Genomic DNA, 14,977 nt, shown 5'->3' with positions numbered 1-14,977 from the left:
GCATGGAGAATCTGGAAGAAGAACAGGGGTAAGGATATGAATTGGGAGTTTGAGAAAATGACATGTTGAGTTTTAAAGCACTACAGGAATTTCTGGTGAGGATGGAACCAGGAATTGGAGGTATGGGGTTAGAGCTTAGTAGAGATGTCAGGCAGGAAGATAGGAGTTTGAAATAATTATATAATGTGTATTCTCATAGTTGGTAAAATCATGGGGATGCGGAATCATGAGTAGGGTAAAAGCATGGTGCATGTTCACATATAGTGCGATGAGCAGAGGAGACGCCAACAAAGGAGCTAGGTGAAAATGTTCAGAAAGATCAGAGGGCAACATTGAGGGAAACCCAAATGAAATGCTTTTGTCCCACAACTGCAATAAGTCTTAATGAAGAAGAACCTAAGTTGGTTCTTACAATGAATGTATTTCATTAACTAGTTGGCTTTGTCAATTTCTATTAATAGTCTCTATTAAATTTTAGTTGACCATTTACTTAATGTAATAGGAGATAATGAAACCTAATTGTGGCCATGCTAGTAATTATTTCAGAAGAATATAGAGGCATGTTTGTAAATCAGGATGGAATAAACCTACATCATTATTATGTGAGTGGTGTTTGCTCCTCACATAAGGAGAACACCCCATTATCATACTTATTAAGATTATGTGTTTTAATAAAACAATTTTAAATTAATGGTTCCTACATTATATTTTATAATTAAGCTTGGACTGAAACCGAAGGGAACACTTGTCTCAGTTTTATAGGTGACCTAGTGGCGCTGAGTCAGACGTGCGTTGTGTTGCGTGTATACACATTTCATAGTTGAATAGGGATGCTGGCTAAGGAATACTTTAATTCATTCAACAAGTATTCATTGGGGCTCTAGACTCTGGGAATAAAGCGGTAAAAAGTAGTCACCATCTCTACTCTCTCGGGGTTGTTTGGAAGACGGCAGGGGAGAGAAATGATCTATCACTCAATAAGATGTCAGCAGATACTGATACCAGCTTTGAACAGTAAGGTAGAATAGGGTCTAGAGATGAAAGAGAGCCTTGCATTGAAGAACAAAGGCTTCTGGGTCTCACCCTGTCTGCTGCGTCAGTGGAGACTTCAGCAAGCCAAGTTCCGTGTGGATACGATGCTGCCAAGCACCGGCTCTCCACAGAATCTCCCTGCATCCATGCTGTCTGCTTTTACTCTTCCATGAGGTCTCCCTTGGTCAGCAGCTGGTGGCTCCCAGTACCTCTCAGAGTCCTGCTGTGACTCCTCAGGGTCTTTTGTCAGTGGAGCAACTCTGACAATCTGCTGCTAGACAGCTCTTGGTCTGTAAACACCTCAGAGGGAGGACAGCTCCCGTGGGCATACAATGGGGCCCTCTAGCAGCAGACCCAGCTTTTTGTTTTTTAGTGTTTGTTTATGTTTTAATTTAAAATAGTTCAAACAATTCTAGCAACGATACATAATGTTGCGGAAACATTCACACAGTAGAGAAGAATATTAAAACACATTTTTTTCTCTTACACACTTTACCCCAGTTTCTCCAAGTTCAGCCTACTCCCTAGAAGAAACAGCCTTCAGCAGTTCTTTTTGTATTGTTCCATTGGTGTAAAAGTCAGAGGCAGAGTTCCAAACACCAACGCTACAATATTGGAGTATCCTATCGATCTTTTTATATCAGGGTATAAGTCTCTACTAAATTTTTGTCTCAATTGCTCAAGAAGTTCTTTGGGTGCCATTGGGTAGGGCATCAGGCTAGAAAAGAAAAAAACACACAAACTTTATACTAAGAAGGACCCCAAGTACTGGCAATGCACCATGAAATAACAGGCTGGTAAGAGACCCAAGACTTTTAAGAGAAGGAAGTGACAAAAATGTGTAACCTTATAGTAGCAAAGTTGATTCCGAAGTGGTCCAATCCCAGAATGAAGTGTGACATCAGTACTTAGCTTCGTGCTTTTCCCTATGTCCCACTCCCTCTGATGATGCACATCGCCAGAGCTGGAATGACTACCCGAACTATTGAGGTAGAATTGCCTTTTTTACTCTAGGCCACTGAAACTTCTAATTTGCATTAAATTAAGTAGGCGCATTTTGCATGTTTCAATTAATTGCTTCTTTTTTAAAATAAGTTTTTATAAAGGGAACTATATAAACAAACATGGAAAACCAGTGCATATTTTTTTAAGTGGAATATAACTATAAAAATAAGTATAATTACAAACAAGTAATATTATTAAATTTTAGCTAGATTCTGTTTCCTGCTGAGTGTCTGAGCCTACGATTTCTTTATCTTTTTCCAAGGATATATTTATTGATTTTTAGAGAGAGAGAAAAGGTGCGGGGGAGGGGGAGAGAAAGAAACATCAATGTGAGAAAGAAACATCAGTTGCCTTCTGTAAGCATCTGACTGGGGATCGAACATGAAACCTATGTATGTGCCCTGACCAGTAATGGAATCTGCAACCTTTTGGTGTATGAGATGAGCTCCAACCAACTGGGCCACCCGGCCAGGGCTCTGAGCCTACTATTTCTTTGTGAAAACAAAATAAGGGGTTTCCCTCCTTGAGGTATTCGGAAGAATAAAAGAGGAATTAAAAAACAAACAAAATGAAAAATTACCTCGCTTCATTAAGTGATAGGCCACCCAGCTCTTCCTTCAAAGACTCAGGGGTGGGAAGCTGTGGGGAGTGTGGCCCGCAGGCAGCCTCCAGATATAGCTCCTTCAGGGTCTGTCTCAGCTGCAGAAAGCCGCCCTACCCTAGTTCACATCCTTCCCAGAACAGCGCCCACATGGTGGCTGAGGGAGTCAGGGGTGTAAGACCAGACTATGTTGGTCTGAAGAGAGATCATTCTGACAAGACATTTGCACTAGAGCTTCCTGTCCGCTGGCTGGTTCTTTGTTGGGTTTCATCATGGTTTAACCTTTCACTCGGCTTAATCTTTATTTCTTCCCCTTTCTTGCACAGATGTCAATGTCTAGTAAGCATGCTGCACGCCACATTACATCTCAGCATCTGCTTTAAGAGAATCCCACCAGAGAATAGGATTTAATGATATTGATATTGGGTCAGTTTGCCACTCAAATGCAGTGTTGTGCAACCAGAAAGCCTGAATTTGGAGTCAGATATACCCAATATGATGTTTGAGGTATCATTGGTGTCTGAAGGGGAGAGATTAAGCCAATGGCAAGGTCACACCGCCAGTAGGGGTTAGAATCAGGGTTCCACCTCAGGCAGGCTGTTTTTAGAACGGCACCCTTAACCTCCATTAGGTGGTATGTGGAAAACACAAATGAATCGGTTAGTTCTTGCTTTTTTCAATACTAGAGGCCTGTAAGAAGGGAGCTGATAAGCATATTAATAATACTGAGAAAAGATAATTTAAAAAGTATGATAGAATGGAACAGTTCAGTGGGAACTCAGTAGAGCCCATGGGTCTTAGGACATCCCTCCTTGTCTTACAGATGAGGAATAGCAGTCTGTGAAAAGTTCTTAACATATCCAGTTATTCACCAAGTCTTATGTTTCCTGAAAGTGTATTGCACCCGTCTTAGTATAGTCTCTCCAAAGAGGTGGCTATTGTTTTAATACCAGATTTTATTTTGTTTCCCTTTATCCAACTGCTTCATACACAAACATTCTAGTTTGTTAAGGTTTCCACTTTGTTGAACACTTTTTATTAAGATTTTATGGAACCAAATCATTTGCAAATTATATCATTGCTACCCAAAAGTAATAATTCATAAAGTAAATATTGTAATATGAGGAAAGAAAACTGTCACTCCTACCCATTGTACTCTCTTCACTTGAGAATATGTGTGGGTAAGAATTGAGGGATATTTCAGCTGAAAAATGGGAGGATTTATTGCTCTCAGATTGTCATTGTACATCTACAAGGGCGGGTTTTATGTTTTTCAAGATATTTTACTCATGAAGATAATTCATTTACAATCCAAGTGTAGTTCTTCTGATTATCTTGGGAAATATATCTGCAGATGTTGTATTGAAACAACTGGAGACCCCAAGGCATGTTAACACATAAACACTCTATCATTCCAAATGACATTATGTCACCCTCAACTGCTGTTAGTGACTTATTTCAATACTGAAAGCAGTATTTCCCAAAGTATCCCCCAGGTTTCCTGTGGGGGAAATGAGTTCCATAATCAAAGAAGTGTGGTTAACAGATTAATTTACTCCAGAACTTCTCAGGGATTTTCATATGCCAATGTGGATGCTTAATTTTAAGTATAAAGATTTACTTAAAATATTTGATCAAAAACTTTACCCCTACAACTCCTCTTTATTTTTATTTATTTACTAGAGGCCCAGTGCATGAAATTCATGCATGGGGGGTTGTCCCTCAGCCCAGCCTGCACCCTCTCCAATCTGGGACATCCCTCTCACAATCCAGGACTGCTGGTTCCCAACCACTCGCCTGCCTGCCTGCTTGCCTAATTGCCCCTAACTGCTTCTGCCTGCCAGCCTGATCACCCCTTAACCACTCCCCTGCCAGCCTGATCGACACCTAACTGCTCCTCTGCCAGCCCGATTGCCCCCAACTTCACTCCTCTGCTGGCCCGGTAACCCCTAACTGCCCTCCCTTGCCAGCCTGGTTGCCCCTAACTGCTCTCCCCTGCTGGTCTGGTTCCCCCCAACTGCCCTCCCCTGCAGGCCTGGTTGCCCCCAACTGCCCTCCCCTGCAGGCCTGGTTGACCCTAACTGTCCTCCCCTGCAGACTTGGTCACCCCCACTGCCCTCCCTTGCAGGCCTGTTTCCCCACAACTGCCCTCCCCTGCCAGCCTGGTCCCCCCTAACTGCCCTCCCCTGCAGGCCTGATCGCCCCCAACTGCCCTAAATTGCAGCCCTGGTACCTCCCAACTGCTCTCCCCTGCTGGCCTGATTGCCCACAACTGCCCTCCCCTGCCAGCCATCTTGTGGTGGCCATCTTGAGTCCACATGGGGGCAGGATCTTTGATCACATGGGGGCAGCCGTCTTGTGTGTTGGAGTGATGGTCAATTTGCATATTACTCTTTTATTAGATAGTATATAGGGTTGGCCTAAAGATATTAATTTGCAATTGCTGATATTTGACCACTTTTATCTACAAAAAAAATAGCAATGTCATATAGCTCTACTTAAATACTTTGGGAACACTGCATTAAAGCTTGATTCTGAGAGCTATTCAGTGATTTGTACTATATTTTGGTTCCTGAGTCACAGTCCTTCTTAACACTCACCCTTAACTTAATCTAGGCCTGTTATGATACAAGTACTAATTCCGTTTGCCAGAGTGGCTCTGTAGTTATTAGCCCTCCATGGTGGGCCTTTCATAAATAAGTGGAACTTTATGATTATTAATATCAAATTAATTTAATTTTAGCCTTACATCTCTAATGACCTACTTAATCAGAAAATTCCATCCTCAAAGCTTGAGACTATTGGGTATTGGCTCAATGCTCCATTGATAGGTACATTTGATTGGCAGGAGATCAACAATCTCAGTGCAAAGACCCATCGAGATAATAATTTACAAATTATACAAAATAAACAAAAACTGGTTTGCAAAAGTAGTTTTAAAATCTAAACATAAGTCACATTGTCACACAAAGGACTGTGATTTTACTATATCATGGTAAGAAAGTCTGGAATGGATTTTTCAATGTTAGAATTTAGGAACTATTTTGATGGTCTCTGGGCCTCCAGCCTGTGTGGTCCCAGAGTTTCCTCACAGGCCTGTGTGCGTTCTTGCCAATGGCATGAGGGTATGGCTAGTTTACAGCAGGACCATATATTCTCTGTCTGTGTCTGGAGACTGTGTCTAGAGCAGGGGTGGGCAAACTTTTTGACTCGAGGGCCACAATGGGTTCTTAAACTGGACCGGAGGGCCAGAACAAAAGCATGGATGGAGTGTTTGTGTGAACTAATATAAATTCAAAGTAAAGGAGTGGAGGGGAGAGCAAGAGAACTGGATAGAACAGCCGGATCCGGCCTGCGGGCCGTAGTTTGCCCAAGGCTGGTCTAGAGCCTTGCTCTACCTAACTCTACCTAACTCATTCATCCTTTGAGTCTCAGCTGAAAGGCCCATTGCTCTTTATCCTATCTCCCTATATCCCTGTGTTAATTTTCTTCAGAGTGCTTATTAACTTCTTTTTGTCCTGTGTAGGACAAGGGTATATAATATACACTCACTAAAAATTTGTTGAATTGAATAAAATCTTCCTTTCCCTGTTCACCTTCCTGTGGTTATGTTGTTAAGAAGTAAATTAGTCCAGCCAATGTGGCTCAGTGGTTGAGTGTTGACCCTGAAAGCAGGAGGTCACTGGTTCAATGATTCCTGATCAGGGCACATGTTTGGATTGCAGGCTCTATCCCCAGTAGGGGGAGTGCAGGAGTCAGGTGATAGATGATGTTTCTCTCTCATCAGTGTTTTTATCTCTCTATCCCTCTCCCTTCCTTTCTCTCTAAAAAAATCAATTAAAAAAACCATATTCATAAAAAAGAAGTAAATTAGTCAGAAAAACCCATATTGATGAGGAGAAAACAGAAATACATTACCCAGATAAACAGAGAGAGGCGTGTGGGTTGCCTGCATTCCCCAAATTGCTTCCCTTATCAACCTTTTACTCACGTGTTAGAGAAGCTTTGGCCTAACCAATTTCTAATTGCTTGGCTGCAGGAAACACTCCTCCCTTTTGTCCTGAGTGATTGGATGGAGACAGTGCACCTGTAAGGCTCTGGTTTCCCAGAGTTCTACGCGAGGAATCTATTACTGCTGCCAAACACCTGTATTCATTGAACACTTTTTCCCGACCTTGATTAAAAACCTCGTGACACCCTGAATAGATTTGCCTTAGAAACTACCCTGACAAGGTTTACAAATCAATTTCACTTGCAGAGTTTGGGCTTTTATTTGGAAAGGGGTTTTCATTTTTTGCTCATTTTGTTTCTTCTTGGCTCTAATCTGAACAATATCCTGAAAACAATGGTACACCCAATTTGCTCCTGCAAATGAGAACAATTAAAATAACTTGACAAGAATGATGGAGGCTCTCAGATGATTTACAGGCCAAGAGTGAAGTATGATGATTCTGTTTATTCCTTTATCATCTGACTTGCCATTGGCCCTGGACTGCAACCATTCAGTGCAATAGTACTGCACAGAGAAAGTCAGTGTTATCAGGGCCTGGTGAAAATGTTCCTGGAAGCCAACACTCCACTTGGGAAGGCCGACCACCCATGAGTCCGTGCTTTCCTATCTCACCATGTGAAGAATGGAGGCTTCTTAACTAAGACCAGCTGAGGAGAGCATATGCGAATGAGAATCAACTCCTCAATTCACAAGAATTGGACCAGGAGGTTATCACCATTGTGATCAAGATAAACAATGTGGAGTATTAAAGTTATGTGTTGATTATTTTTAAAAAAAAAGATGGGATACAGTTTTGATGTTAAGCTTCAGTTTTGAGTTGCTTGATTGGTCCTGGCTTCTTACTGAGATATGCAGCTGTTGGTATGACCTTAGTGCTGGAAGAAATGGGCCAGCCAATGCCACAAAGCCAGGTCATCTTTCTCAAAAAATACAGGTAGCCCAGCTGGCGTAGCTCAGTGGTTGAGTGTCGACCTCTGAGTCAGGAGGTCATGGTTCAATTCCTGGTCAGGGCACATGCCTGGATTGCTGGCTACATCCTCAGTAAGGGGCTTGAGGGAGGCAACTGATCAGTGATTCTCATCATTGAAGTTTCTATCTCTCCCTCTCCCTTCCTTTCTGAAATCAATAAAAATATTTTAAAAACACATATAGCCAAAATCAGGGATCTGCTCTTTAATTGGTAGCCCCAGTTCAGGAGTGTGTGTGTGTGTGTGTGTGTGTGTGTGTGTGTGTGTGTGTGTGTATCTCCTAACTATCTCTTAGTAAAAGAGTGATAGATAACATTTTTAGGGGAAAGAGCATAATGAGTTGCATACTTTGATAGTCCTGGATTCTAATGTGACTTTTGGCACTACCTTTGGGTTTCTTGAATCTGTTACTTAATCTCTGTGAACCTCTGTTTCCTTAGGCATGGTGCTCCAACCTTTTTGAGGATTTGGTTTGTGATGTTTTCCTTTCCACTTCACCTCGCTCCACTCCCTGACTCACTGTCTCTGTGATGGCCTAACTGTGGTGCCTCCAACAACCTGAGGTCTCTCCTACCTCACTTGCCTGTCTTATTCCTTTTGCTTACAACTCACCTCTCACCTCCCATCCCACCTATATTCCACTTAACTAGTTGTCCTTCCAGTTTCAGCTGAAATGCCACTTATGTGCACAGGTCTTTTCTGACATCTCTCTCCCCTGTCTAAACTAAGTTTGCTCTTATTATATATTCCTTTCTAGCTCCCTAATATTATACTGGTATGACATTAATTATGATTCACAAACAAATATATTTGTGTAGTAGTTGCCCACCACTCTATCATATCTCCCTATCTCTTTGTCTTTATTCTCTTTAGGGTGCTTATTAATTTCTTGCATTTTTTTTGCCCCATGTAGGGCAAGGATATATACTTATTGTATACCCTTGCCCAGAATATAAGCTTCATGAGAGAGTTCCCACCCCTGGTCCATGCCATGAACTCCCTTTAAATAAAATCATCTTCATGATAAACCAGGGAAGTGGTATCTTGATCCGATGGTAGTGAGATGCCGTGCTGCCCCTGGCTGAGGTGAGTCAGCAACTCAAATGCCCACATGAATAGGCTGGCGAGGAAGATGAGTGATTCCTTGTCATTGTAGAGTCATAACTTTTCCATAGAGGAATTCCAGGGTCCCGCAGAGGTTTATATATGCTTATTTTTTGTTCCTCTACTGTTCTTTGATTTGATGGACATTTCAGATAAATCTAACGTTGGCATGAAGAGGCACAAGCTCTGGTTGTGTTTCTTCCTGTGTTTTGGCAGCAGGTGGAATAGGTAGTGAACGAAGAACCCCTGGGCCCAGTGGGCTCCAGCCTCACCCAGCCCTTACCAAGCCCCCTGCCACATAACACAGCTCGGCCACAGCTGCCCCAGCCCAGAGAATAATTTATTCCCACCCCTCTCTGCTGCGATGCTGTAGCTATTTCAGGCAGAACAGAACTTTGGAGATGTGAGCAGCTCATTTCAAAGGGCAGGAGGTCAGACAATCAGCCTGCATGCCAGTGTCACTTACATAGCAAGTGACATGGTGGGGATGGCAGGAGCCATTTATCTTGTTCTGTTCTTTATGCATATCCCTTGTGATCTCTCCTGCTCCCTGTCCTCTCACCTTTAGGTACTCCTTCCCTCTGTATCTTTGCCACTGATCTTTCCTGTCATGTCCTGTGTTTCTTTTACTTATTTTCTCCACCAGAGTTGGACCTTTGTTTTCTTTCTTTCATTCCTTCAACTGTGTGCTGCCAACTGTTTGGGGCATACCAGTGACCCAAATAGACACAATCACCACTCGTATGGAACTTATGTATAAAAAAGTCAATACGTGATATGTTAGAGAGTGATCAGTACTATAGGGAAAAAAGCATGGAACGAGGGTGGCCAGGTGGAGGGGCAGGGGGATTGCTGTTTGAAATAGGGCTGTGTAGGATATTGTCATCTAGTAGGGGACCTTTGAGGAAAGGCCTGAAGGAGGTGAGGAGTGAGCCAGGCCATGAGCTGAGAGATGGAGTGAGTATTCCAGGCAGAGGGAACAGCAAATACAACTTTTCTGAGGCAGGAGTGTGCCTGGAAGGTTCAAGAAAAAGCAAGGACCCAGACTAGAGTCACATTGTTACAGAAGACCGGAGAGAAAATAAGCAATGCTTAGAGAAATGGAGTTACACTTTATTATTATTACACCAGCGGGCTCAGAGAAAAAAAAATGTCTTTCAAATTCTGAGCAATGACATGGAGGAAGCTGTCCCTTTTTATATCTTTTTTCAGTCCTTTGTCTCCCAAATATGGGGTTTTCCAGTCCCCTTTGCAAGTTCTTAAAGAGCCCCATGTGCTGGGGCTTTGAGACCTCAACCAACAGCCTAGCCTGGCACCAGCACTGATACCTTCATCTGGAGATGGTTTATAGCCTCTTTAAAATGGGAGTAAACAGGTCTTGCAGGACCAGACAATTAAAGGGGCAGTGACTAGATTCAGATTGCTAGCCCCACAAAATGGCTCTTTTTCCCCATCAACATCTTGACAGCTGTTATCCTTGTGTGCTAGAGTTCTCAGAGAGAATCTGCTGGTCTTGATTTACTGGCAAGGGCAGTAAGTGCCCCTGGTAGTGCCCAGATTAGAAACATAGCAAAAAAAGAAAAAAGAAAGAAAGAGAAAAGGAAGAGCAAGGAGGCCTCGGTGACTGGGCAGAGTAAGCCGGGGGAGATGGCAGGAGATGGGGGATGTGGCATCCAAGGCAGTTGGGGCTTTCTCCTTATCATCACGTCTTGCCAGCTTCTACTTGACCTGATGTGAGATGCCTCCTGCCCCCACCTTCCATTCCTCTCCTTCCAAATGAAGAGCCCTGGGCAGAGGGAGGATGTGATGTATCCTGTAATTTCTCAGGATCATATGTAGCCCATTGCACTCTCTCTTGCTTTTAAAATAACTCCTCCTTGTGTCTAGTTTCCTTCAAAAAATTTAGTCTGATGTTATCACTGCCCCCATCTGAGACCCTCCCTTTCAAGCCAAATCCATTACTTTAGCCACAACTCCAATTTTGGGATCTGAAACTGCTTCTTTGTTCACCTCAGGGATTGGGAATCATAAAAAGCCCAGACCATGTTTTCAGTTTAATTTCTAGCTCAGGGATTTAATCTCACAAATTACCCTTGGTCTCATTTATGGCAGCTGAGATTCACTAACTTGCTCTCGAACTAAAGGGTAAGGGAAAATATTTCTTTGGGGAGGAATGAGAAGTTGTATTAGTTCCTGGGGTGTGATTGTTAACTGCAGACCTAATGTAATCATCTCGCAACGCGAAGTATCACCCCAGCACTAGCAGAAGTTTATCGATAAATGAAGCATATGTCCTCTTAATGGGATAATAAGAAATTGCTGGTATTATAAGGAAATATTTTAGGGTTTCCTCAAGGTGGAAAGGACTCAGAGAATCCCTCCTGATCACATTCATTCAAGACTAGAACCATGAAACAAAAGCCAATAAAACAAAGCACCCCGCTATCCTTTGTTCCTAAGAAGCAGTGTTAGAGGGTCTAATTTAATCATTTAGTGCTGTTAAGTAGTAATTAGGTTTCCATGGAGGCAGTGGCTTTAGACTTGGCAGGATTCTTCTCCTTATTTGCTAGTCTTTTTTCTCCATAGAAAACAGGCTGATACTAATAATAGTCCCTTTCTCACTTCCAAAGCCCCAGAATCCTAGAGTTTAGGCACCTGACCTACAAAGGTAGGTGTTGGCCTCTGAGGCCCAGGTGGTTCTGCAAGGAGATTTTCTGTAATTTTCAGATACTTGCTTGGGTTGAACCCAAGTTATTCTTATAATAGCTTTCATTTCTTCCTTCTCCCTCCCTACAATATGGAACAAATTTGTTATCACTTATTATTTTTGTCTGTCTTTCTGTTTGAAGCCAGGTTTCTTATCCAGAGTGAATCTTTTCTTTTGACCCAGTACCTTCTCTCCCCTTTGTTCCTTTAACCCCTCATCCCTTGGTTTCACTCTAAATCCTTTCACCTTCCTGCTCATGCTCTGATTTCTGCCTCTTGGCCATTTCTCTGCTGACTAGTAGGTAGGAAAGGGATCTGGTGGAATTTAAATCCATCGTTCATCCTCCCTGTTAATACTTCTGGAAGGTTCTTGGAGAACACTATGGCAAGAAAGAAACTTTGAAGGGGGATTCAGTAGATTATTTTTTATATTATCCCAAATATCATAGAATTTTTGAGCTATAAGGAACCTCAGAGATGATATACCCCAATACACTCACTTTCAAGAGGGAAACTGAGGCCCAGATGTGTCTTGCCTGAGATCAGATAGACCACAGTAACACTGTTGGAAATCAAATCCCAAACCCACGTATCCTTGATTGTGAGATTAGTGTTCCTACCATGGAGACATGTTGCTCCGCCTGGCCTTGGTACCAGGTCTCAGGTGGGCCACAGCAGCCCTGTTATGTTTGACCAGAGAGTGGTCCTGACTGATGAGTGTGTATCTTCCTCTATGAAGCACACAACTTCAAGAAAGATGCATTTGGAGCATCAGGGAGAAAGGCGACCTCTTACATAGGCCCCAGGGTTCTATTGAATGAGAGATGTGGCAGCAGAACCCCTTCTGACTACCTCACTTCCATAGAACAGAAGTTGGCAGACTCTAGCCCTTGGGACAAAAGAAGATATGGCTTGTTTATATAAATAAAGTTTTATTGGAATGCAGCCACGGCCATTCATTTATACAATATCTAAGACTACTTTTACCATACACTAGCAAAGTTGGGTAGTTGCTATGGAAACCATATGCCTTGTAAAGCAGAAATTTTCTGCATCAGTAGTCCCCACTTATCCATGGGGGATACGTCTTAAGACCTTAGTAGATACCGGAAACCTTTTATCCATTCCTTCAAAAAAATCTATTATATAAAAGCCTAAGTGTCTGTCCGACTGTCCGACCAGTAGCTATGACGTGCACTGACCACCAGGGGGAAGACGCTTAATGCAGGAGCTGCCATGACGTGCTGCGTTTGGCACCATGGACCTAGCGCTGACAGACCAACACTTGGCTTCCCCTAAGTGGGACATAGGCCCCGCCACCACCCTGGAGCAACACCCCACCAAATCGCAGCTAATGCTGCCAAGACCCCATGGTGCAAAATATGCCCCACAGCCCAGCCCAGCCCTGAAATGGTCGCTGTGGTTGCTGGGTAATGACATAGCAATGCCTGGCTTCCTCTCCCTAGCAACTAGCTTCCTTGGAGTTTCTTCAGCTCAGGAACACAGCTTGCTTTATAGCCAGGTGCAAACATTTTACACTTGAACCAAATGTTTGTGAAGTATTTTCACATGCCTCATCTCATTTGATCCTCACAGAAGACCTGGAGTAGGTAGACAGGACTAGGTAGAATCCTATTTTCTTTTCATTAGCCAGAAAACAGAGATTTAGAAAGTTTAAAAACTTGATCTGAATGAAAAGAAGTAAGAAATGGTGGAACTTGAAAATGACGTCAGGTTTTCTCACTGTACAGAATATAGTCAAACACTGCTGCAGTTAAATATTTTACCCTTTGTTCTCCCTGTATGATCTATAATAATAATCTGCTTTGTGTTGATATTTACTGCTGTGTTGCTGTCAATTGCCTGAAAGAAAAGTTGGGGTGCTTCACTAGGCTGGAAAAAGTTTAGCAACAGCAGAAAGCAGGTCTAATTAAGCAACTCTCTATATGTAAAAGGCTAAGTTGACTCATACGTGCACGATACATATAAGGCTCTCACTGGTGCCAATTGCACATGTGTTTCGATCTGTCATTGTTGATCGTGAATTTAGTTTGACACTTCTATTATAGAGAAAGGGCGAATGGCGATATTAAAATATTTCTTCTAATTAATTTCCTTTCAATGTGCACGAATCCATGCACTAGTTCACTTGTACTTAATAAGAACCTATGTAACTCTATGTACTATACTATGTTTTTTCTATACATATAATGTTTAATTTATAAACTAGGGACAGTAAAGATTAACAACAATAACTAATAATAAAATAAAACAATTACAACAATATGCTATAATAAGTGTTATATGAATGGCTTTGGGACTCTAATTAAGTAAAATAAGGGTTACTTGAACACAAGAACTGAGATACTATAACAGTCAATCTGATAACTAAGACAACTACTAAATGACTAACAGGCAGGTAGCAAATAGAGTGTAGATATGCTGGACGAAGGGATGAGTCATGCCCTGGGCTGGATTGAGCAGGAAGGTGCAAGAATTCTTCATGCTACTCAGAACAAACCACAATGTAAAAGTTAGAGTTGTTTCTTTCTGGAATTTTCCCTTTAATATTTTTGGACCGAAGTTCATTGTAGATAACAGAATCTGTGGAAAGTGAAATCATGGATAAAGGAGACTACTGTATCCAGCCCTTTGCAGAAGTAGTTTGCTGATCACTGCTGTAGAGAGCTGGGAATCAAAATCATGGCTCTGATCACAGTGTTTGCATCTTTGTTAATCCACCTTTGCAGACTCTTTGTAGGACTCAATCAAGATAGCCTGGGTAAAGCTGATTTAATTGCATTACTTACAATTAATGCATGGAATAAAATGGGCCAGAAAGTCCAGTTCCAGCAAAAAAGACATATATACACTGTGACATAATTTGTGCACATAATTAAGAAGCAATATGCAGACTATATCTTATTTGCAGGTGTATATATACATAATTAGTAAAAGTCCAGAAACATGCACAAGAATGATAATCACCAACTTTTTGTATATCAGGAGGACCCAGAAGAATGTGGAAGGACAAGTTTAGCTTTATTTGTAATTTTTAATTACAAACAAGACAGTTTTGAAGAAAATACAATGAAATATTAACATTGGTTACATTTGACCAGTGGATATTTGGGAATCTTTTATTTCTATGCTTTGTTGTATACTTTATATGTTTTATAATTAAAAGTGAAAAACCGAAAAGGGGAAGGAAAGCATGCAGTCACTTGGATAATTCATTTAGCTTCTCTGAGTTTTAGGGAGAAGGTTTTCTAAAGTCTTTGGTAATGTCTTTTTTCCTCTGTTTAAGGAACATGGGGCAACACCCACGGAGAAAGACATTTCATTAAGACACATTCCTCTTGTATGGATGTGAATATTGAATGCTCAGTATCTTAAGTCCACATTCAAATTCATACTCTTGTGATTCAGTGTAGCATGTGAAACTCTACAACTGTTTCTCAACCTGACTAAAGGTATTACTACAAGAATGCTTGCTGAATGTTCCTTTGTCTCCTCCCGGACATTTAAAACATGAACACTTTTTTTTTT

This window comes from Plecotus auritus, assembly GCF_963455305.1.
Source record: "Plecotus auritus genome assembly, chromosome: 6".
Classification (NCBI taxonomy): Eukaryota; Metazoa; Chordata; class Mammalia; order Chiroptera; family Vespertilionidae; genus Plecotus; species Plecotus auritus.
This window is presented reverse-complemented; position numbering follows the sequence as displayed.